The following is a 23,881-nucleotide window of genomic DNA, read 5'->3' as shown; positions in this document are numbered from 1 at the left end:
ATATAGTTGTTCTACATCCTTGCCAGCACTAGCCACAGTCAGTCCTTTTCATTTAAGCCATTTTAGTAGATGTGAAGTCCTATCTCACTGTGTTTTTAATTTGTATTTCCTGAGACTAATGACGATTAGTAAACACAAAATGCCAAGCATTCTTCTGAGCAATTTGCCTGTGTTGTATACTCAAAATAACTATAATGTAGTTTATTGACAGGACTGATAATCAGAGAGAGCTCCTTCATTTTTTTAAAGCTTCCGTAAGATTGTGTATCAGCTGCAAAGCTTTCCACACTCCCCAAGTAAACTCTGGGCACTTTTCAAAGCAAAGTGCCATATTTATTATAGAATTTATGTATTTCTTAACCATTAAAGATATGTAAAGCTCAAATACTGGTTTTATTAGATTCCCATTTTTTTTAATGTGTCACTGGACAAAGGTTTTTTAATGTTGTGCCTATAACCCCAATTACCCATTATCTTCATGGATTTTATTATGTTATTTTGCATAAGCACACCATTTATATGAACACATATCTAATTATAACAGAAATGGCCATATATATTTTTGATGCTTCTAAAAGCTTTTTATTTTCAATTTAAATTTTTTTTTAATTAGTGTTAATAAATTTTTTATTTTCCATCCAATTTAGTTAGCATATAGTGCAACAATGATTTTAGGAGTAGATTCCTTAATGCCCCTTACCCATTTAGCCCATCCCCCCTCCCACAATCCTTCCAGCAACCCTCTGTTTGTCCTCTATATTTAAAAGCCTCTTCTGTTTTGTCCTCCTCCCTGTTTTTATATTTTTTTTGCTTCCCTTCCCTTATGTTCATCTGTTTTGTATCTTAAAGTCCTCATATGAATGAATTCATATGATATTTGTCTTTTCTCTAATTTTGCTTAGCATAATACACCTGAGTTCCATCCATGTAGTTGCAAATGGCAAGATTTCATTCTTTTTGATTGCCGAGTAATACTCCATCGTATACATATACATCTTCTTTGTCCATTCATCCATCGATGGACATTTGGGCTCTTTCCATACTTTAGCTATTGTTCGTAGTGCTGCTATAAACATTGGGGTGAATATGTCCCTTCAAAACAGCACACCTGTATCCCTTGGATAAATACCTAGTAGTGCAATTGCTGGGTCATAGGGTAGTTCTATTTTTAATTTTTTGAGGAACCTCCATACTGTTTTCCAAAGTGGCTGCACCAGCTTACATTCCCACCAACAATGCAAAAGAGATCCTCTTTCTCCATATCCTCGCCAACATCTGTTGTTGCCTGAGTTGTTAATGTTAGCCACTCTGACAGGTGTGAGGTGGTATCTCATTATGGTTTTGATTTGTGTTTCCCTGATAAGTGATATTGAGCATCTTTTCATGTGTCTGTGAACCATCTGGATGTCTTCTTTCTTTCTTTCTTTCTTTCTTTCTTTCTTTCTTTCTTTCTTTCTTTCTTTAACGTTTATTTATTTTTGAGACAGAGACACAGCATGAACGGGGGAGGGGCAGAGAGAGAAAGGGAAACACAGAATCGGAAGCAGGCTCCAGGCTCTGACCCATCAGCCCAGAGCCCGACGCGGGGCTCAAACCCACGGACCGCGAGATCGTGACCTGAGCCAAAGTCGGACGCTTAACCGACTGAGCCACCCAGGCACCCCTGGATGTCTTCTTTAAAAAAGTGTCTATTCATGTCTTTTACCCATTTATTACCTGGATTATTTGTTTTTCAGGGTGTTGAGTTTGGTGATATGATTTTTAATTGTGCATTCCATTAGGGAGCACTATTTGAGCATATACCAACATGTATAATCACTTATAGATTATATACATATTCTACTGTACCAATGGATTGTGTATATTATATAAAAAAATAGAAAAAATGTGAATGAAATGAGTCAATGTATTTTAAAGGTCTTACTAATATTAAAGCTGTTTTGAATGTTTTGCTAATATTACCTATTATTTCAAAGCACTTACGGTAAACTTCACCTTCATGGTAATTGATATAAATATATATTTCAAATAGATATTAATTTCATTTTTTAACATATTTCTTGTGAGAGCCTGTTAGACTGTTACTGCTTATAATTCCTAATATGCCAGATAAAGAACTCATACAAGGAATTGAAAACTGCAACACAGAAATAACATAGAAACATCTCTATAGTGTAGCTCTCGCTCTTCCCTCAGGATCCGTCATTTGACTTAACATGTGACCTTCTGATTTATGGACCGAGTGAAGTTCCAGTATCAATGAGGACATGAATATTAATAAAAATATAATTAACAATTATAACATTTTCTTTCTGTATCATGTAAGTCACCTTGAGAATTAAGGCCATATGAAGGATACCTTTAGTGAAGTGGGTTGAAAAGAGAAAGGAGCAGAGGAAAAAGAGACATTCCAGGTAGACTGGTATTTCAAGTGACTTGAAGAAAAGGAGGCTGAAGTCTTACCTAGAAAGTCACAAATATCAAGGTAGTTTATTTGCTTCTGTGTGTTTGGTCTTAAAATGGATACATCTTGAGTATGCTAAATATCAAATATATGCTGGTAGGAAAAGAACCAGTGGAGAGAGAGGAGAAAGAATACAAGAGAGGAGGAGGATGGACGAAGAAAAACTGAATGTAGGACCAGAGTCTGAGCTATTGCAACATACAAATGAGAGCTTTCTTTCCACAATTAGGAGAGCAGGAGTAATACATGGAAACACCCCATCTAGAAAGAAACAGTCTGTGCTTGCTCTGCAGCACATCTACTAAAACTGGAACAGAAGATTAGCACAGCCCCTGAGTAAGGATGACACTCAGATTCATGAAGTGTTTCATTAAGAAAGAAAGACAGAGAACGAGAGAGAAAGAAAAGAGAAGAAAAGATGTGGCCTGATTCATGCTGTGTCAGGCACCGGAAATGAAAGCAAAAATAGATGAGTGGACAACAAAAAACCAGGATGATAATACAGAATCAGCACCACAGAAGAGATGCTGACCCTAAGGTGAATATCACAGTTTCTTAGTGTAAAATGACTCTGGAATGATTACGGAACTCAGTGAGGAGGAATCTGTAGTTAAAGCAGAACTATCTCATATATTGACAATGTATTACCAATTAGTTTTTAAATTTGCAAATATCTACTTGCTGTTTACAATGTTCCAAAAAAAAAAAATGAGCTGGATGCTGAGGATCCAAAATAACAGAGAAATATGCTTTTGCTCCCACAGTTTACATTTTTCCTTTAATTATAGTTACTGTACATATGAATTATTTAAGAAACTACACACAGTTAACTACCTCATAGTGTGAGATATCATTCTCAATTGAATCTTGTGTGTATGTCTTGAATGGAAAAGAAACAAAACAAAACAAAACAAGAACAGTGTTGAGTAGAAAGAAAAGCGAATGGTGTGGACCTTACTGATTTTTTTGTAGTCACTATTAGATGCCGTAAGTGGGCAAATTGCTCAGAATAGTTCCTAAAACTCTATCATCCCTTTGACATTGGAATATACCAATAGCTGTAAGGACACAAATACAGCTCCTTGTTTTTTGAATGTCCTTTCTGTTTCTCCAGTACATCATTATAAAAAGAAAACAGTGGGGTAACAGAAATAGAAATACATATAATCATGCTTCGTATATAAAAGAAACAGAGAACACATGAAGATAGCTAAGTTATTGACAGTATTATTACAAGATGGTTTCAGAATTTTCCCTTCCTTTCAAGACTGAATTTTAAGGTTTAACATTTGTGGTTTGAGTACCAATCGATTTCATGGATACGGCAGTTCCAACTTCACATGCTATGTTGAAATGAAGGTTTGAGGCGTATTACGGTTTCAAACAAATACCAAGGAGATAACAATACCTTCCTAGAGTCAACAGATCAATGTCAAATAAGGAGCACCAAGGAAAACAAAATAAAGAATCTGGGAAAGATAAAGACAGAAGAAGCAGGCAGAGGCTAGACTGCTACCAAACGAAGACTCCCCCTTTCCAACCTTAACAGTCTTCCCAACTGTAGGAAGACAGGGGTGTCTTGGGTCCTGAATCACATTAAATCTATCGTATTTTGCAAAACGATTCTCTATTTCAGGAAGCTCTTCAATGTAAAAGAAATATGAATTAAGCTATGAAACATTAGCATTTTTTAAATCACTAGGAACCTTTGCTAGAAATCATCACTGATTTTATATCAGAAGGAGGAAACATAATAAAGGATAAATAATTTGTCTAATAGTAATACTTATAAAATACTAACTCTTGATTAGTATTGAGGAATACTTGGGGCAGGAGAGAAAAAAAGAACAAGTCATTACACATTCAGAGAAATTACTTTGATAAATTTATTTTTGTCTTCTTATGGTAATATTGGCAGCCATAATCATGTAAGCTCCAAAAATGAGAGCATTCAGTTCAGCAAAATTACCCTGATTAAAATGGATATGCAAGAAATGTGAAACTACATGTTGTAGGAAGCATCCCTGTTTGTGTATAGGAATTATGTAGCGGTTTATATAAACTGGACAATATATAACCTGTGTCTAAGAGGCTCACAGCTCTGCTGTTGAAGTGCTACTTTGCACAGAAGCTCAGCCCACAGTGCTGCGTCCTCTTAATGACCTACACTCTTCAGAATGCAGCTGCCAAGACAAATGAAAGCACAGGATTTGGATAAAAACCCACATTCGCTTTCCAGCTGTGCCTCCCTGACCCATCTGGAAAATAAGAAAACTGTCCTTTATAAAGCACTTTGCAGTCTGACGCTTCTCTGTCATTTCTATCTCACCATCAGGATCTATCAGTGTATTTACAGATTGATGGATTACAATACCGGTAAGAAGTAAACTACAACCAGGGAGCCCAGAAATAATTAAGATCGTGGAAAAGTTTGAAGCAAATGAGACTGGTTTCCTGAAATCACACATGAAAATAACTTCTGTTACTACCTGCAAGAGCTTCATACTTTTTTATGTGACCTCCTGTTGCTGATCTCTTTTCCTAGGAATGTGGGGAGCCTGGGTTTAGCGGTTCCAGGAGTTGAGTGTTGAGTGTGGGAATGGGGGAGGGGAAATAAACTTTTGGCTGAAGAACAAAGTGGGATTGATGCTCGGGTCCCAGTTGAGGGTGTGGGAAGAAAGCAAAGTCGAAACATTAGGTCTAAATGGAGGGTGGAGTCCAGAGACCAGACATCAGGAAAAGCCTCAGGAATGAACAAGTAAAGCAGTCAAGGCAGGTTTGGAAGGCAAAACACAAGACAGATTCTGGACATAATGGATCCATGGCACTGGAATTCTTTGTACTGTGCCATAGTAGATCCCATGGGTGGGTGGGAATCATGAAGCTAACCTGCTCTTACAGCTCTAAATACGTGATTGCCTCCTTAGATACGAAAGTCTTAGAAATACAAGGTAGGAATAAAACAAGTTTTACAGAAAATAGTACTATTAAAAGAAACCTAATTTTCAAGCAGAAAAAAAAGAATTCACCTTTAGATGCTAAAATTAAGTCTCTGAATTAGTCCATGTTTAATAAATCAAATGTTGTCTTGCTTTAAAAAAAATCCTTATAAAAAAAGTCATTTCTTCCATGTTTATGGACATCAAAATGTATTTATCATCTTGCTAGGGATGATTATGGGAAACTTATGCCTCTTCTGCCAATGGAGATAATGCTTGTTATTGCTATGGCCTGCTCATAACATAATGGTTTTATTAATCAGGATAATAGGTTATACATCAATAACAAATTAACCCTGAAATATCAGTTTCTAACACAGCAAAAGTTTATTTCTTCCTCACATTACATGTCCACAATCAGTCAACAGAACAGCAGTTCCGTTTCATACAATCATGTAAGGAGAGGCTGACAAGATCCTCTCTCTGGAGCATAGTGGTGGTCATGATAGGAGACAAGACAGATTAGAGAAATTCAGAGGTTTTTCATTGCCTCAGCAATGAAGTTCACACATCACACCCATGCACATTCCATTGGCCAGAGAAATTTTACTGCTCTCACCTAACTGAAGGAGGTTGGAAACTTTAATTTTTCCTAAACAGAAATGGAAAGGAGAACTGGGTATTTGTGAGTACTAGTAATGCTTACTATGTTTGATATTTTAAAAACAATCATAAGATACTGGAAAAGCACCTTCTGGGAAAAGGGAAGGACATAAGAACAAACAAACCAACAAAAAACTGGGGACATGTACATAATTAAGAAAGAACAACCAAAGGATCTTAATAGTAATTTGAAATTAGGGTATTTCAAGCATTCCATAAGTGTACAGTTACTGAACATTAAGGTTTCCTTTAGATTAAAAAAAAAATAGTAATTGGGTCTAGGAAAAGTAGGATTTTTTTTTTAACAAGATAGGAAGGGATTATGCTTTCTGGAAACTAGTGAGACCAGAGATAACATTCAGAAGCTAACCTCTAGATGGAGCATACTAATGAGGTCTCAAAAGAGAATTAAGTCTATGCACATGTTCAGAACACCATTAAGAAGCTAAAAGAATGAGCCTCAATGATTCCTTGATGATTTGAAATAAATATTGTTGAGAAGGCAGGAATTTTGAAGGGCAAAAAGGCTAAGTTTTAGGTCAGAATAGGACTTCTTAAAGTTTAAAGAAGGGGTCCTTGATGGTCCTTCTCTTTCAAGTTACCAGAAAGAAGCAAAGGACCAGAAGAAACAAGAATAATTCTGATGAAAGGATAATAGGCTTGAGATTCAGAGAAAAAGAGAAGATAGAGAAGACCAGAAAGCTTAATCTGAAAAGAATTAACAGCACCATTGGGCCAATGGGAATCTTCTGAACTTGGATTCAGAGCTTAGTCTAGACTCTGAATTCAGACAGAGTAAACAACTCAGGAAGGGGACTCTTTGACCTAGGTCCATTTGCATTTTCATGTAGACCAGAAAACCTATGATCAGTATTCCTTTTAAGAGCCTTTCAAGCTTTTAATAATCCCTATTATTTGGAATTTTAAAAAATCCTTTCTATTTCCTTGTATTTTTGCAGTTAAAGCCTTAACAATCCCAGTGTTTTGGAAAGTACAGCTGCGAGGATATTTAAAACCCAGGCTGACTTGCAAGCAATGGCAGCCAAGAATGAGAATAAACAATCAAGATGCTTTAGTTCCCTGGAAGCAAAGAGAAGACAAAGGGATCTAGGATATAGGTAGAAACTGATAGGAGACCTTGCCCTGCCTTAAAAGAATTTATTCAATGTAGGTGACAAGAGCAAGTATTGCTGGGATTTTCATTTCTTTACATGAAATCATCCACTGCTCCTGCAAGCTACGGCAAGGTTATCAGGTAGAGAGCAGTTCACGAATTGGGTCTATTCCCATCATGAACACTAGTGTCCATCACAGATATTCTAAGCATATTTTTATTCCAGTATTCAAACCACTGATTAAAATGTTAATTGGCCCACAAAGTAACCTCTATGGAATGCCATTTGTCGTGTCTCCCCAGGCTGACACTGAACCATTGATAATATTTGTCAAAATGAGACACTTCAACCAGCTGTCTCTTCTCACAGCACATTCACGCACAGTTGTTGGTGAGGAATTAAGACTGTAGCAGCAGGGACATTAAAGATTAGGTTTGACAGTTCAGTAATAGGAATGCATAGTTTAGCTTTGTCCAAGTCAGAATGCCTTCCGATTTTAGAAAGAGGATGATTTCAGTTAATGAAATTTAATTTGAAAAGAGCTAAGGATAAAGAAAGGTGGAAGGCATTTTAAATGACAAGACAGGAGACCATTCTTGATTGTTGGTCATTGCTCTTCAAAAAGCACATAAAAGAAATAGAGTGTTCAATATTTAACAAAGAATTAGATGGCAGAGAAAATAATGTTATAAATTAAAAAGTCAGGTCAGCTTTTTGCCAGTGTTCAGAAGAGTATCTTGCAGGACACAATGGCTTCACTACATTAACTGTATTCCCAGAAAAAGGAATGTTAAGAAGGCAGATACTTTGTTTTACAATCACAGTGAAATCATGCTTCAAATGACTGTTGAGATATTCTACAATAGCATGTTTTGTTTTTCCAGCTTCCTAGAAATATGGTCCTATGATTGGAACAGATGTGCTGTTCAGCTTTCTCCTTGACCTTTCCAGAAGTCCCGTAATTCAGATCAGGTAGTGAACAGCTGTTAAAATAAATCTGTCCTTGAGCTTGTGGGAGGAAGATGAGGCCTCAGACACTATAGCTTCTGACTTCATTCCTGGCATCATGGTTTAGGTCAGAGATTATAAACTCAATAATCCAGAGAATATGTCAAACACTCTGATAATGTTGAGAAAAGCCCATCAAACACCCTTCTTCCCGGAGCGGGTGATAGAGATGGGAGCAGCACTGTAGTTAAATGGTGCAGTGAGCACATTATTATCTGGTGCTGGCAGATTTTGTGTTTTGGGATTGATATGCACCTTTTCAGCCCCAAGTGGGACTTCTATACAGCTCTCATTATTTTATGATGTTTTGGGGTGATCTGTGCAACCCTAATATAATGAAGAAAGAAATTCTAAGTGAAGAGAGACAAGCTCCTGGCCTTTGAGGCAAAGGCCGTTTGAGGCACAGAGCCTGTGGTGATGGCCAGCAGCTGTACCGCAGGATGGAGCCCCAGGCTGTGCCCCAACCAGGACACTTCCATCCTGAACCACATTCCAACACAAAACTGACGCTGACCTGACCGGACAGCCACTGGCTCCCTCAGTCTGGTAGCGCATCCTTGTTAGAGGGTGAGGTGTCTTTAGACGAGGGTGCATCCACCCCATGAAGTGTATTTGGTAATGCCCTGAGCAGTATAAATAGTTGGTGGAATTTATCTCATTATTTTTCATCTCATTATTTTAAATTTATATTTTATATGCATTTTAAAGTATAAATACACAAGAATACTAGATTGCATATAAAATATTAAACAAGTGCACATATATGGAGATATATGCCTGCTCAGTCTGCTGTAACAATGAACATTTATTTCCCACAGTTCTGGAGCAGGAAAACCCAAGGTCAAGATACTGGCACATGTGATGTCTAGTAAGGGCTGGCCTCTTAGACAGCCATCTTTTTGTTACACCTTCACAAGCTAAAAGGGGCAAGCCAGCTTTCTTTGGTTTCTTTTACAAGGCACTAATCCCACTCCTGAGGACTCTGTCCTACTGACCTAATCACCTCCCAAAGGCCCTACACCTCCTAATACTATCAACTTGGAGGTTAGGACTTCAACACATGCATGGGGGATGGTGGGAAGGGATGACAAACATTCAGACATAGCACACATATAATATTTTTTTATTAGTAGGGGCACATATAATAAAAAAAATGTAGACGACCACTATTCTAGATTATACCCCTCCCCCAGCCACATGTTCAAAAGAAGAAAACAAAGATTGGGAAGGCATTACTGTCACAGTTAACTCTATAAAAGCATTCAGATCAAACCCTTTGATTTAAGATAGTGATCAGACTAATGTCATCACTGGACAGAAGGAAGAAAAAAGGAGGGAGGGGAGAAATAAGAAATGAAAGTCTCTCAGGTGACATCTTTCTTTGATAGTAAATCTTCAAATAAAAGACCCAGACCAGACAGCTCACATTTTTCATCGTCACCTCCATGGCATACCCTGCTTACTTGGGTGTGGACCACATTACTCTCCAGTGAATAATCTGTTAAAGCCAAGGAATAGGATATAGAGCAAAGGGTAGCATATGGGGAAGGGTGTGTCTAGTGAGTAGAGGATACGGGGTACAGAGAATCAGGAAAATGCAACTGCAGAGTGTGGTCATCAAGTATGTTGCTAGCAAGATGTCAGGGAGCAAAGGACAAGGACACTGACCTTATAACGGAAAACACGACATCAAGTTCAAGATCATAGGTTGTAAGCAGGTGGCCCTTAGACAAGTCTAGCTTACAGACATGATTTGTTGGGCCATAAGTCATTTATAAAATTTTGAAGTTGTAGATATTTATGGGAGATTTCACACCAAAGAAGGTCCACATTTCTAACTTCTCCTGATAAATGAGAGATCTAACAGCACTGGGTCAGTATTCCTAAATACCCCACCAGCAGCTGGAATTGAACTGTGTTCCACTGGAGAGAGAATAAAGCCTCTCACTTTTATATTACCGCCACCAGGACTGTTTCACACATCTACATTGTTTCCACTGTTATGGGTTCAGAGATGTAAGAATGACTTTTGGGAGAAGTCAAGGAGGCAAACAAAAATCCCTGAATAGTAGACCCATGTCATGCTTCCACCCCTTCCCCATTGCCTACCCTGTTCTAGGAATCAGTGATGAGGAGGAATCTAAAGCAAACAGAACAGATGAGGTATATGCTCCTAACGAATTTATATTCTAGTTGAGAAAAATGGACAACAAATTAGTAAATACAGTTCTCAGTGATACCGTCTAAAATATTTTGAATGCTATCATGGGCCAATGGCCGTTCTTTCTCTCATGTGGTATTCTTTTACACATATTAATTCCCATAGAAACCCATGATGAGGAAATAATTACATCGCATTTTTCAAATAGGAAATTGAGTCATGGAAATAAGCAACTCATATAAAGTCCCACAGCTAGTAAGTGAAGAAGTAATAATGGGCTCCAGCAGTCTGACTTCAGAGGCAAGGCATTTAACTCTTGTGCCACACCATTAAGTACTAAGGAGAGTGTTAAAATAGGCTGATGTGACAGGGCACCTACTTTAGATTTGGAAGTCAAGAAAAGAACTTTCTGGAAGTGACATTGAAGCTGAGATCTGAAGAATACAACCATGCAAAAACTAGAAGGAACAACTCATGTGAAGGACTAAATTTGTAAAGAACTTGTTCATAAAAGCCCCATATGAGTGGAGCAGTGTGGCTGTTAGCTTGACAGGAGAGTGAAAAGGACAGAGGAAAAGAACTGGAGAGGTGAGATTGAAGACAAAAGCCCAGGCCATACTCCAGGATGTGGAGTTTCCATTTTATGACAGCTGGGAGCCAGTAGAGGATTAGAGATTGAGAGGGGATATAATCCAATGTGAATTGCAAAAACATGGTAATGCTCACATTTACCAGGGCTCTTTATAAAATGACCTTAATGTAAGTTTTTACCTTCCTCTCCTGTTTTTGCTTCATACAGTCTGTGCTCTAACTGAAATTCTAGGAGCTAGTGCTGTGCTAGAAAATCAACTCTGTGGAAACAAAGCCCTGATCTGTAGCATTTGCTGGTTTCTGTGGTATAAATACTTCCACCCTAGCTGATCTTATGCTATCAACAGTCTAACAATCAACTTGTAAAGTTCCTGAATATTTAAGAATCAGCTCTTGAGAGCCAGTTCCATACCTATACCCCCAATATTTTAACCTTCTGAATTCACAAGGCCTTTACGGCGTATGACTTTTCTATATTCTGTTCTCCCTGCCTGTAAAATTTAACCATTGCAGGGCTGTGGTTAAGAGCAAAACCTCTGGCTTCAGATGGACTTGGATTCAAATATCAGCTTTGTAAACCAACCATGTGATCTTAGAAAAAGTTGTTAATTTCTTTAAACCTCTGTTATTCCATGTATAACATGGGAGTTATAGCAGTCCTTACTTTAGGATATTGTTACTGGAATCAAATGAAATAATATAACAAAAAGCACTTAGCAGAGTACCAGAAACATTATGTACTTCTTAAGCAACTTTATTTATTCGCCCATTGATCCACCATGGGTGCTAGCTAGGAGCTGAGAAAAGCTAGGAAGTTGGTAAAGTTTGCCATTTAATAGCCTATCTTTTGAGTTAGGTCTCCTGCTGAGTTTACCACCCCCCCCCCCCAAGATGCTTTCCAGGATACACATAAGAATCTTTTTCTCTCACAGGCTAAAGAAAGTTCTTAATGATATATGATGTATCTTACATATGATATGAGAACACACAGTGGCTTCAAGTATCAGTATCTATTTTGTAATAGAGTTTCTTGATAACAGGAAAGACTTCAATACTCTGATGGCAGAAATTTCTTGTCATAGTATTTTTTTGATATTGGAGATTTTGTAAATTTTTCTACACAGGCAACAACTTGAAGTAGATAACTAAGTCTTAGGCTCCACCTGTCAGATTTTATTCACAGGAATCCTGTGGATACTCACTTTCACTTTTAGTCGTATCAACACTAAGAACAGCTTTATTCATTGACTATTAAAGATGCAGGTTCTAATGACAGTTCCATTTTACCTTTGTGACCTTAAGTCTCAAACTCTCTGAGATATACCCCATTAGAATGAATTCAGACTCTATACCTGCTCTAAAATTCAATGATTCTACACATTTAACTATTTACAAATTCCAAAAGCACCTCCAAAGCTAACAGAAAAAAATACATTCGACACCATTCTTATGAGATTAACCTAAATAAACTTAGACCTCTATAGCTAATGAAAGCAGAGTAGTGAGTCAACTGTATGAATGATTTCAAAACAAAAAAAAAGCAAAACAAGAACTTATAGTTCTAAAGTTTTCAGAATACACAATTTATAGTCTTATTCAGAAGTCACTAGAACTGTGATTTATATTTAAGAAACCATCAAAGCTGCATTTTCCTTTAAATTCAGGTTTTTCAGATACCCCATATAAAAATCCTACTTAGAGGAATGTTCTAGGCCAATACGAAGTTAAATATGTGTAAAAGCAACCTGGGGGAAATTGTTAGTTTCCTAGTCAAATTTAAAAAGGTATTTTTATGTCACTAGAAACACAAAACTCATCCATCAGATTAGATGACTCTATTCTATCATTTCTTTAAATGTATTATGCCCTAGGGCACCTGGGTGGCTCAGTCGGTTAAGTGTCCGACTTCAGCTCAGGTCATGATCTCACGGTCCGTGAGTTCGAGCCCCGCGTCAGGCTCTGTGCTGGCAGCTCAGAGCCTGGAGCCTGCTTCAGATTCTGTGTCTCCCTCTCTCTCTCTGGCCCTCCCCTGTTCATGCTCTGTCTCTCTCTGTCTCAAAAATAAATAAACATTAAAAAAAAATTAAATGTATTATGCCCTAATCAATATATTTATAGTCCTATACCTTTGAAAGTTACCAACCCTGAAATATGTATCCAATGCACTCCAATATTTTTTAGCTCAGAGACTGAGATCACTATGTTCTATATTAATCTGAGATGATGCCAATATATTTAAGGCAATTATTTATTATTTCCTGAATGAAAGAAAGGCAACATGCAGACTATAATGTACCCTGAACAGTGTAACCAATGAGGCCACTATTTGTATGGCTGAAGTGGTTGTGTATCCCTCTTCAGCATCATGAGGGCAGAACCCCAGAGAGATGCTGGGTTACTATTAAATATTTTATATCAGCTAGTGAATAGTCACCACAAATAAAATCAAAGAAAAGTCTGTCTCTAATACATATTTCAGGTAACAGTAAATAATAAGCTACCAACATCACTTGGTATCTCCAATTCCTAACTGAGAGATAAATTATAAAATATATTTTCTGGCATGTTTTACAGCTCTGATGACAGCAAATTCGAATCATGAAATGAGCAATTTAAATTATCAATTACATTTTTCTTGATTGGACTTTGCACATCTATAGTCAGTTTGGGAGTAAGTTATCAAAATTAGAAGGGTGAAGGAAGCCAATCAGAAAAGGCTACATGACGGGGTACCTGGATGGCTCAGTCGGTTAAGCGTCCAACTTGGGCTCAGGTCATGATCTCATGGTTTGTGGGTTCAAGTCCCGCATCAGGCTCTGTGCTGACAGCTCAGAGCCTAGAGCCTGCTTCGGATTCTGTGTGCGTCTCCCTTTCTCTGCCCCTCCCCCACTCATGTTCTCAATCTGTCTCTCTCTCTCTCTCTCTCTCTCTCTCTCTCTCTCTCTCTTTCTCTCTTGCTCTGTTTCTCAAGAATGAGTAAATGTTAAAAAATTTTTCTTAAAATAAAAGAAAAGGCTACATGTTGTAAGATTCCCACTACATGACATTCTAGAAAAGGGAAAACTATGGAGACCATAAAAAGATCAGTAGTTGCCAGGAATTAGGAATGAGGGAGGGATGAATAGTCAAAACACAGAGGATTTTTAGGGCAATGAAAATATTCTGTATGATACTATACATGTCACTATACGTTTGTCCAAACCCACAGAATGTGCAGCACTGAGAGGGAATACTACATAAATTATGAACTTTGTGTGATTATGATATACAATGTCAATTCCTGGTAAGGAATGTGCATGATGGGGGAGGCTATGCATCCGTAGGAATAGGGGTTACAGGGTAAATCTCTGTTATTTACACCCTCCTAATTCTGATGTTCACCTAAGATCTACAAAAATAGTCTTTTTTTTTATTTAAAGGGGATGTTTAAAAAGTCAAGAATTTAACATCTTTCATGTTGAAAAATATGTGCCCCTAAAACAGGGACAAATTATTTAATAAACAGCTCAATCATCTTCTTTCCTTTGCATTATTTCCTTGGGCCTCTAAATTCTAGAAAGCAAAGGTTATCTTTTAGATTCTCTGAAACTTCCTATATCTCCTAGGATAGCATCTTCACATTCTGAACTGATTATGATATGATGATCTTAGAGACAGTTCGTTCATAAATTAAGCACTCATCCTATCTTAAATGTGCAATAATTAGTCACTGACTCCTTTGTATAAATAGAAATGCATGAGTGCATCTGTAACATATTCCTGCCTGGTTTCTAGAAAAGGAAGATCTTACTTAAAAAAAGATGGTCTTTTTCACAGTGATACTTTGATGCTCCATTGATCAACTGTGGGAGTTAACGGATTCATGTTGCTGGACAAAACTCTGCTAAATATGGCTGGTTACTTTTCTGCACAGAGAAGCTCACCAGAGGCCATTATAAGCTGCCTTTATATATCCAAGCACTTTTCCACAAGAGGCTGAGAAAAACTCACCCATCCCATAGAAATGCTCAACTTGGCCCTGGAGTGGCACTGAACCCCAGTAGGATTTAACACTGAGACCATAATATCTACCACAAGACTTTGAAGAAGCCCCAGCTGTGCCTGTTGCCATGAGTGAACCGGAAAGCCCACATTACTGAGGGCTTCCGGTGGTTTGACATTCTCTCCTCAGGCTTTACTGGAGAGGTGGCCACAGTGTGACTCAGCCGTGAGCTGTGGCCGGGCCTTCCTCAGTCCTAGGGGAAGAATCAAGGGGAGAGAACTGAATGTTTGCTAATACAACTGCCATCTGCCACCGTTAAGTCTGATGGTGACAGAGTGCGCGTTAATGCCAGATAGACAGAGAACACTCACCATCTGTTCATTGCCCTGAAATAAAATTAACTAGGTCATCTGGATTTGGAAGCCTATCTGGAATTGTTGACATCTATTCCCAACCTTAAGGATGGAAATTTTCTCCCTTCCTAAATCATTCAAATTACCCAGAGAAATATTTTCACTCTGATCCTTCTAGTGGAGAAAGTACAGTTAACAGATAACACATTAATGACAATTTACGTGTTAACAATGATTAAAGGATTCTGTAGCCCCTACCTTAGTATATTTATAAGCAATAATATTACAATTTGCCATCCAACTGAAACCTTCTAGAGGGAATAATGTCTAACAAATTTAATTTCAAGAAACATGCACAAAATCTATGTGGACTTCAGTCTTTGTTGATCAGCTAATGAGATGCAAATTTCTTGATTTCCAGGCACTCAAACTAGAAAGGGCAAATAAAGAATTGTAAGATATTTTACTCCTGGTACTTATTTAAAACATGTTTGCATCACAGCAAATGAATCTAGGATATGACTGAAGGGGTGGTGAAATAAACATATATACATGTGTATGTGTGTATGTATTTCCCCCAAGGAAGGGGCAAGAAAAAGCTTTAATTCAATTTCTATACAGGAAAGCTCATCTCTCTCTCCCTACCCACAATCTCTCACCTTCCAGTCACTTCTTCTTATCAGTCTGTTCTTATTTATTTTAGGCTAGCATTGGTCAGGGCTAGTATTGGTTTAGTAGTGAATCTCAGCTGGACCCATGACACAGGAGAGAAGAAAAGAAAATAGAATGATTGTTTTCAGTTATTTAGATCAGTCCTGCCCTGAAATATGGTTCTTTAAAAGGAAACTCTTTAAAAAATTCTACTTCCAAGAGCCAATTTACATCAACTTAGAGGAAAAGTTACTGTTTTGAAGAGTTTATGGACATCAATAACAGGAAATAACCCAGTTCATTTAGACAACCTGTAATGTACTGACTTGAAATAAATCCCCTGCAGCTATCCTTAGGTCTCAAGAGATTGAGTTTTTAAAATGACTTTGTGTGAGTTAGATTATTCACTAAGTTTGGTATTAGCAAAGTCCATGAGCAGAAATTTCTCTAGCCTCTTATTTATGCCTTAAGTTTTAAAGAATTTAAACAGAATATATTTCCAAACAATTACTAAGGGTATAATGAGTGATCCCCATATATTCAGGCTTAAGTTTAGAGCTCTGAAAAGGGCAAAGAAAATATACAATGTTATGTCTTACGGTCATATAGGTTAGATAAAGCAGATAACAGACTATTCATAAAAATATGATAAAAATAACAACTTGTATGAAACATGCCAAAGAAAAAGCACCTTGACCTTTCAATCTAAAGTAGTTCCCATGGGGTCACTTTGGTGGCTCAGTCAGTTAAATGTCTGACATCAGCTCAGGTTATGATCTCAAAGTTCAGGAGTTTGAGTCCCATGTCAGGCTCTGTGCTGACAGCTCGGAGCCTGGAGCCTGGAGCCTGCTTTGGGTTCTGTGTCTCCTTCTCTCTCTACCCTTCCACCACACTCACTCATTCTCTTTCTGTCTCTTTCTCAAAAATAAACATTAAAAAAAATGTTAATAAATAAAAAAATAAAGTAGACCCTATTATTCTCTCACATAATGCCTTATACTTTTCCTTTATAGCTTCAGTCATTGTTCAAATAGTATTTATTTATAGGCTCCTTTAATATCTGCGCCTCCACCCCACCCCCATACCTATGAGCTGCATGAGGACAGGGACTACATATAATTATATCCATTGCTTTATCTGCAGTGCCTAAAATACTATGAAACATAGTAGGTGGTCACTAAATATTTGTTACTTTTTGAAATACACTGTATTCACAGTCTAGTGGAAAATACTGAAAAATAAATGATCATAGTTACATTTTCCTTCACTAATTTATTCAAAAGTGTTTACTGAGCATCAACAATGTCAACACTATCCTTAGAGGTGTGGATAGATAAGTGAGTAAAAATCACATGATTATTGACCACAGGGAGCTCACAGTGCAAAAGATCACTATTAGATAATTAAACTCTAAAAATACATAATTGCAGGTAAATACATAATTACAAAGTGTAAGGTCATTATGAAGTAAAATTAGTAACAGATTTTATTTATTCTTAGGGGTTAGGGAATAAAGAAGGAATGCAGGCATGTAAAGAAGTAGGATAATTATGCTTTTAGAAATAAGAGAGGTCACTGAGGCCAGCTGGGAAGAAACAAAGTTTATTTCGTTGGAGTTTCATGCAAGAGGAGAGCTAGTGCCGGGTATTATTTCCTCCTATCCTTTAAGGCGTAATTATATGTACAGAGGCATCTGATAGCACTTAACACTTAATAATGTAAACTGTATTGGAATGACGTACTTCTCAAGATATTCTATTTTCAAATAACTTGGGCATTGAGTCTTCAAATTTTGTCATTTTGTCTTTATTTGTTGCTTTTCAAATTAAATATATACACATTGTGCCATCTTTATTTTTGCAACTATTCAATATATCACTAAGTAGTTTAAGAAGCATCAAGAATCAAAATTTCTGGGGCACCTGGGTGGCTCAGTCGGTTGAGTCTCCGACTTCGGCTCAGGTCACGATCTCACGGTCCGTGAGTTCGAGCCCCACGTCGGGCTCTGGACTGATGGCTCGGAACCTGGAGCCTGCTTCCGATTCTGTGTCTCCCTCTCTCTCTGCCCCTCCCCCGTTCATGCTCTGTCTCTCTCTGTCTCAAGGATAAATAAACGTTAAAAAAAATAAAAAAAAAAAAAGAATCAAAATTTCTTTTTTCAAGAAATTAACTTCACACCTTTTTTTTAATTTTGAATTTTTTTAAATTTAATTTTGATAGAGAGACAGAGCATAAGCAGGGGAGAGGCAGAGAGAGAGAGACAGAATCCGAAGCAGGCTCTGAGCTGTCAGCGCAGAGCTGGACGCAGGGCTCGAACTTGTGGACCACGAGATCATAACCTGAGCTGAAGTCGGCTGCTTCACCAACTGAGCCACCCAGGCGTCCCAACTTCACATCTCTTAATAAAATGCCAAATGATAACAAAATAGAATGGGAGGAAATAGTTACATGAACCAATTTTTTTTTTCCCCAAATGAACTATTTTTATGTTTTCCAGAAGAGGAACACCACTCTTTAAAAGAATTATCATGTAGATATGGCTGATGGCGGAGACATTATTTCATAAAGGATTTTTATTACAAATACATTAAATAGTTGGGGGAGTGGGTTAATTTGGAAAAATATTTCCATATAAGAGCTACTAATTTATAGAGTTTCTATTATAATTTTAAAAGGCAGCATGCCCTAAATTACCAATACAGAAAAAAAAAAAAAAACTGGTATGTTTATTTTGAAGCCAGGCCTACACCCTGTCAAAGCCAAAATAATTGGGCAATGATCATGAACTCAGTTTCAAAGCTGAGACACTGAGTGCTTGGGTTGTGTCAGTTATTATTTCCTGAATAAGACTTTATGCCGGATCCAGAATTCACTCCGTCTGACTCTCAGCCAAGAAAGGAAGTAGCGTGGGTGACCAAGTTTAACACTCGCTCTGGGGATTTCTCTCTAGCCAAAGCTAAAAGGAGACTATAATTGGGTAGCCAGGCCTGTCCTTCGCACATTCTGTATTTAGATGGCTTACCTAAGCCCATTAGACAGCAAAATTACTCTGCCCTATGCCCCTACAGACATCTGAGAAAAAAAACAAAACAAAACAAAACACTGGGGCCTGGGTGTTGGTAGTGGAGCCAAGGTGAAGGGTCATGAGGAGGGGGAGACAGCAAGGAAGGAAGGGGGCTCTATCCATGTCTGTGGGCTTGGGAGTCGAACAGACTAGAGTTACAACTCTAGTTCTACTGCCTACTAGTTGGTTGCCTTTAGTTAAATTATATCCCTAATCTGAACCTCAGATCCTTTAGCTGTAGAATGTGTATAGAGTAGTACCTGCTTCACAGAATGGTCTTCAGTCGTTGGCAGATAAGAAACACTCAATAAACCTTAGTTTTTGTTGCTGGCGTTATTATGAATTTTGTTATGCCATCCATGGAGAGGAAACAGGGATAAAATGGTGCATTTTCTACGAGGCTTTAAAGATGTCCTGTTTCTTTCTGCCATCTCTAAACCACCTCACTTCACCTCATTTAACCTTCCTTAATTTGGATTTTTCAGGTTAAGAAGCAAAGGAGCTATTAGGCACAGAAAACGTTGAGTAACTTGCCCTAGGACTAATCTTCCCAACAGGCACTCCCAAAGAAGTATTTCCAATCAGATAGTTGCCAGGCATGCCCAGAACATTTTTTAAAAGCAATTTGAGTAGGTCACTTGGGGGAGGCAAATTAAAAGAACCTTTCTAACGAAGTCAAACCTTGCTCTCTAACTAATTTTAATACATCTTTCTAAAGTGCTCTTGAAATCTCCAACAAGGTAAACAAAGCAAAAATAAGTATACCTAAAATGTCTCATACCAAATGTAAACAAACAAACAAACAAGTACAAAAGAGAGAGAGAGAAAAGAAAATACAAGCTCTTCACAGTACAACTTGAAAACTGATTGTAGCACTACATAGGAAATAAAAATAACCTGGATACACAATTTCCTTCAAAATAGAATTTGGGATATTGGATATGAAGTCATATGCTGCTAAGAAATGGGGGAGTTTTATTATTTCCTATGAAAGTGACAAGACACATGAAGATATTTGGTTTTGGTATCAGTATAAGCTTCCAGGGAAGTTTTCTAAAAAGATATTTTAAAGCTAAAAGCCATATTTACTTTTTGAAAAAAAAATGCAGTTTCTCTGGCAAGTAAGAGTAAAAATAATGTTCCTCCAAAATACCCAAGAAAGAAGGAAAATAACTTTTAACAGAAATGAAATTCACAATGAGGAGGGATGGGGCAAGAGTTTAAATCTTCAAGTCATTTTGAATTTGTCAGACAAAGGAGGAGTTTAAATCTTCAAATCATTTAAAATTTTTCAGACAAAGGAGGAAAAAACAAAGTGAACTTGTTAACATCAACTTTCCTGATTTTCTTATAACATTTTGAAAAGGCTTGTTTCATAAAGAATGTCTACTATTCTTCACTAAGGGTTTGTCCTGAGAGATTCCTTTTGGGATTCAGAGAGCTATCCATGCCAATATCCCTTACATGGTCTCAGGTATTGACAAAAGGAGACTAGATGCCTTCTATAATCCTGTTTTACTTGGAATTTTTATCCGATAGCCTTCCCTTCTCCAGGATACTATATCCGAATGTGGCAGGAACAAACACTATCCTTAAGTTACTCTTGGATTTCATGTTTATATGAATTTACTCAACTAGTCTTATTGAGCAACTACTATGTTCCAGGTGCTGTACAGAGTAAGTAGATGATGCTTGTAACTATAGAGATAGTAAGAAAACAGTATACATATTATGATGTATTTTGACTATAGTACTAGCAGGACTAACTAGCTAATGGATTTTATAAGGTGACTAAGGAAAAAGAAAGTCATCGAGGATATCTCCTAGGCATTTTGCATAAGGGTTAGATGATGGTCTCATGATATCAGCTGGAGAATACCAGAGAGGAGTGGGTTTGGAAATCAAAAGTTCTGTTTTGACCTGGCTAAATTTAGCCTGTGATGTTTATTGAATCGGCAGTCAGAGAGATGACTAAGGAGCTCATAGGAAGGCAAGGGTTAGAAAAATGAACTTGGGAGTATTTACCTATAGAGAACATTAAAAACTATATGATGGCAGGTAGAGAATATAGAGGGGGAAGAGATGAGGATCCAGAACCGAGCACTGAGACATTCCACCTTAAGAGAAAGACGAGGTAGCAAGGGACAATAAGAACAAGAAGGTCATGAAATAAGAAGATAACCAAGAAAGCAGTGGCCTAGAAATCACTTGAACAAAGCATATGAAGAAGGTTAACTGTGTCCAACTGTATAAGGTAGACTAGTTAAGAGGCACCGCTGGGTGCCACCAGATTTAGCAGAATGGAAATTGTTAGAGAGCTTGAGGAAAGTGCATGCACCAGTAAAATGGTGCATACTTCTTCATTAAAATGCTTCATTACAGTCATCATATAGATTAGATCATGAGTGTAGAATGCAGAACATAAGTGTTGTTCATCTCTGTATTCCTAGTGCTTAGGACAATATCTTGACACATAATAGATCCTCAATAAATACTCGCTGAATGAATGTTGACTATGGATTTTATCAGTGCTTTATTTTGTGTTTGCCACAGATAGTGTAACTCTAAAAAGCAGAAATGACACTGATGCATTTATCTTTGAACTACGTCTTACACATTCCAAAATATTTACATCTTCAGTTAGATTCTTAGTAAAAAATCTGTAATGGGAATGAAGAAATATGCTGATTGTAATTGTGACTAGAGAAAGATTCAGTGTCTCTATGAAGAACAGGCAGGTGCGCAGACTGACAGGAGACTGTGGAGGTTTCAACAAATGATCACAAATTCTCTCACATTCCTCTCTCGAGAGATGGAGTCTAATTTCCTTTGAATTTGGGTTGACCTTATTTATTTGCTTCCAACAAATATTTGCTGAGGAAGTATTACTGTTAGACTTCCAAAATAAGGTCATCATAGAAGGTAATACAGATGCTGTATGGATCTCTCTCTCAGGACTCAAACCCCAGAGCACTGACTCGTCATGGCTACCCTACAACTGCCATGATGGAGAGACTTCATGGTGAGCACCTAAAGATAGAGAGAAAGATAAAGATGCACAAGAATTCCAACTGTTCCCAGCTCAAGTGCTAGACATTCAAGAGAAGAAGCCCTCAAAATGAGTCCAGCCCATGTTACCATCTGACCACACTGTATGGGAATCCCTGAGGGAGAACCACCAGCCTGAGCCTAGTCAACCCCTAAAACTAAGAGTGATGGTAATAACTGTTGTTTAATGCCATTAAGATTAGGTTGCTTTGTTACATGGCAATGAAAGGTGGAAGAGACCACAGGAAAAAAAAATAGGTTCTACGAGGAAAGAAATAGGTTCAAATAGGAAAACAACCAAAGATTCTTTCTGATTGGCCTAAAAATTGATCACGTCAAGATAAGATTAGAAGAGCTGCTTGAACTCTCAACAATAGCCAAATTATGGAAAGAGCCTAAATGTCCATCAACTGATGAATGGATAAAGAAATTGTGGTTTATATACACAATGGAGTACTACGTGGCAATGAGAAAGAATGAAATATGGCCCTTTGTAGCAACGTGGATGGAACTGGAGAGTGTGATGCTAAGTGAAGTAAGCCATACGGAGAAAGACAGATACCATATGGTTTCACTCTTATGTGGATCCTGAGAAACTTAACAGAAACCCATGGGGGAGGGGAAGGAAAATAAAAAGAGGTTAGAGTGGGAGAGAACCAAAGCATAAGAGACTCTTAAAAACTGAGAACAAACTGAGGGTTGATGGGGGGTGGGAGGGAGGGGAGGGTGGGTGATGGGTATTGAGGAGGGCACCTTTTGGGATGAGCACTTGGGTGTTGTATGGAAACCAATTTGACAACAAATTTCATATATTGTCCCTCCCCTGTTCATGCTCTGTCTCTCTCTGTCCCAAAAATAAATAATAAAACGTTGAAAAAAAAATATCCTATAAAAAAAAGGGGCGCCTGGGTGGTGCAGTCGGTTAAGCGTCCGACTTCAGCCAGGTCACGATCTCGCGGTCTGTGAGTTCGAGCCCCGCGTCAGGCTCTGGGCTGATGGCTCGGAGCCTGGAGCCTGTTTCCGATTCTGTGTCTCCCTCTCTCTCTGCCCCTCCCCCGTTCATGCTCTGTCTCTCTCTGTCCCAAAAATAAATTTAAAAAGTTGAAAAAAAAAAATCCTATAAATTTCATATATTGAAAAAAAAAAAAAAAAGAAGAGCTGCTTGAATGACTCTTATTATTTTTGATTGAGAAAACAAATTTCTAACTTGACCAGAAGATCCTATAATATTTTGGTATTATAATGATCTCACAGGCCATTTCCAGGTTTGAAAACTGTCATGAATAAGTAAGAAAAAGAAAAGAAAAGAAAAGAAAAGAAAAGAAAAGAAAAGAAAAGAAAGAAGGGGGAGGGAGAGAGAAAGAAAGAAAGAAGAAAGAAGAAAGAAGAAAGAAAAGAAAGAAAGAGGGAGAAAGAAAGAAAGAAAGAAAGAAAGAAAAGAAGGAAAGAAAGAAAGAAAGAAAGAAAGAAAGAAAGAAAAAGAAAGAGGGAGGGAGGGAAAGAAAGAAAAAGAAAGGAAGGAAGAAATTATTTCTTTAGTTTGAGGTCAATTCATGGGTATATAGATGGGACTAAAAGGATCCTCTGGTCTGAGATGTTAGTCATGCATCTCTGACTAGAATAGTTCTTTGATCTCATGTTACTACCGTGATGGCAAACAAGTAACGCAAAAGGTATTTGTCAATCCAGGGAAAGGACAGTATAGAAGTGCGGTTTCTCTGGCCTCCCTCTCCCCTCCTGGTAGTACACTTTAAGTTCACTCGTGTAAGCAGCCTTCATATAGCAAGCACGTGCTAGGCCACGGATCCCAGAATTGTGAGTTTACTGCTTCTCATCCCCCTC

At 37.7% G+C, this 23,881-nt stretch overlaps 1 pseudogene; it reads left to right on the top strand.

The window, feature by feature from the left end:
- Positions 1 to 2,742: 2,742 nt before the first annotated feature.
- On the top strand, positions 2,743 to 2,841 carry LOC122240643 (annotated as a pseudogene).
- Positions 2,842 to 23,881: the final 21,040 nt, after the last annotated feature.

This window comes from Panthera tigris, chromosome B4 (genome assembly GCF_018350195.1).
Source record: "Panthera tigris isolate Pti1 chromosome B4, P.tigris_Pti1_mat1.1, whole genome shotgun sequence".
NCBI classification, from domain to species: domain Eukaryota; kingdom Metazoa; phylum Chordata; class Mammalia; order Carnivora; family Felidae; genus Panthera; species Panthera tigris.
Note: the sequence above shows the minus strand (reverse complement) of the source record. Positions and strands in the feature narration are given on the sequence as shown.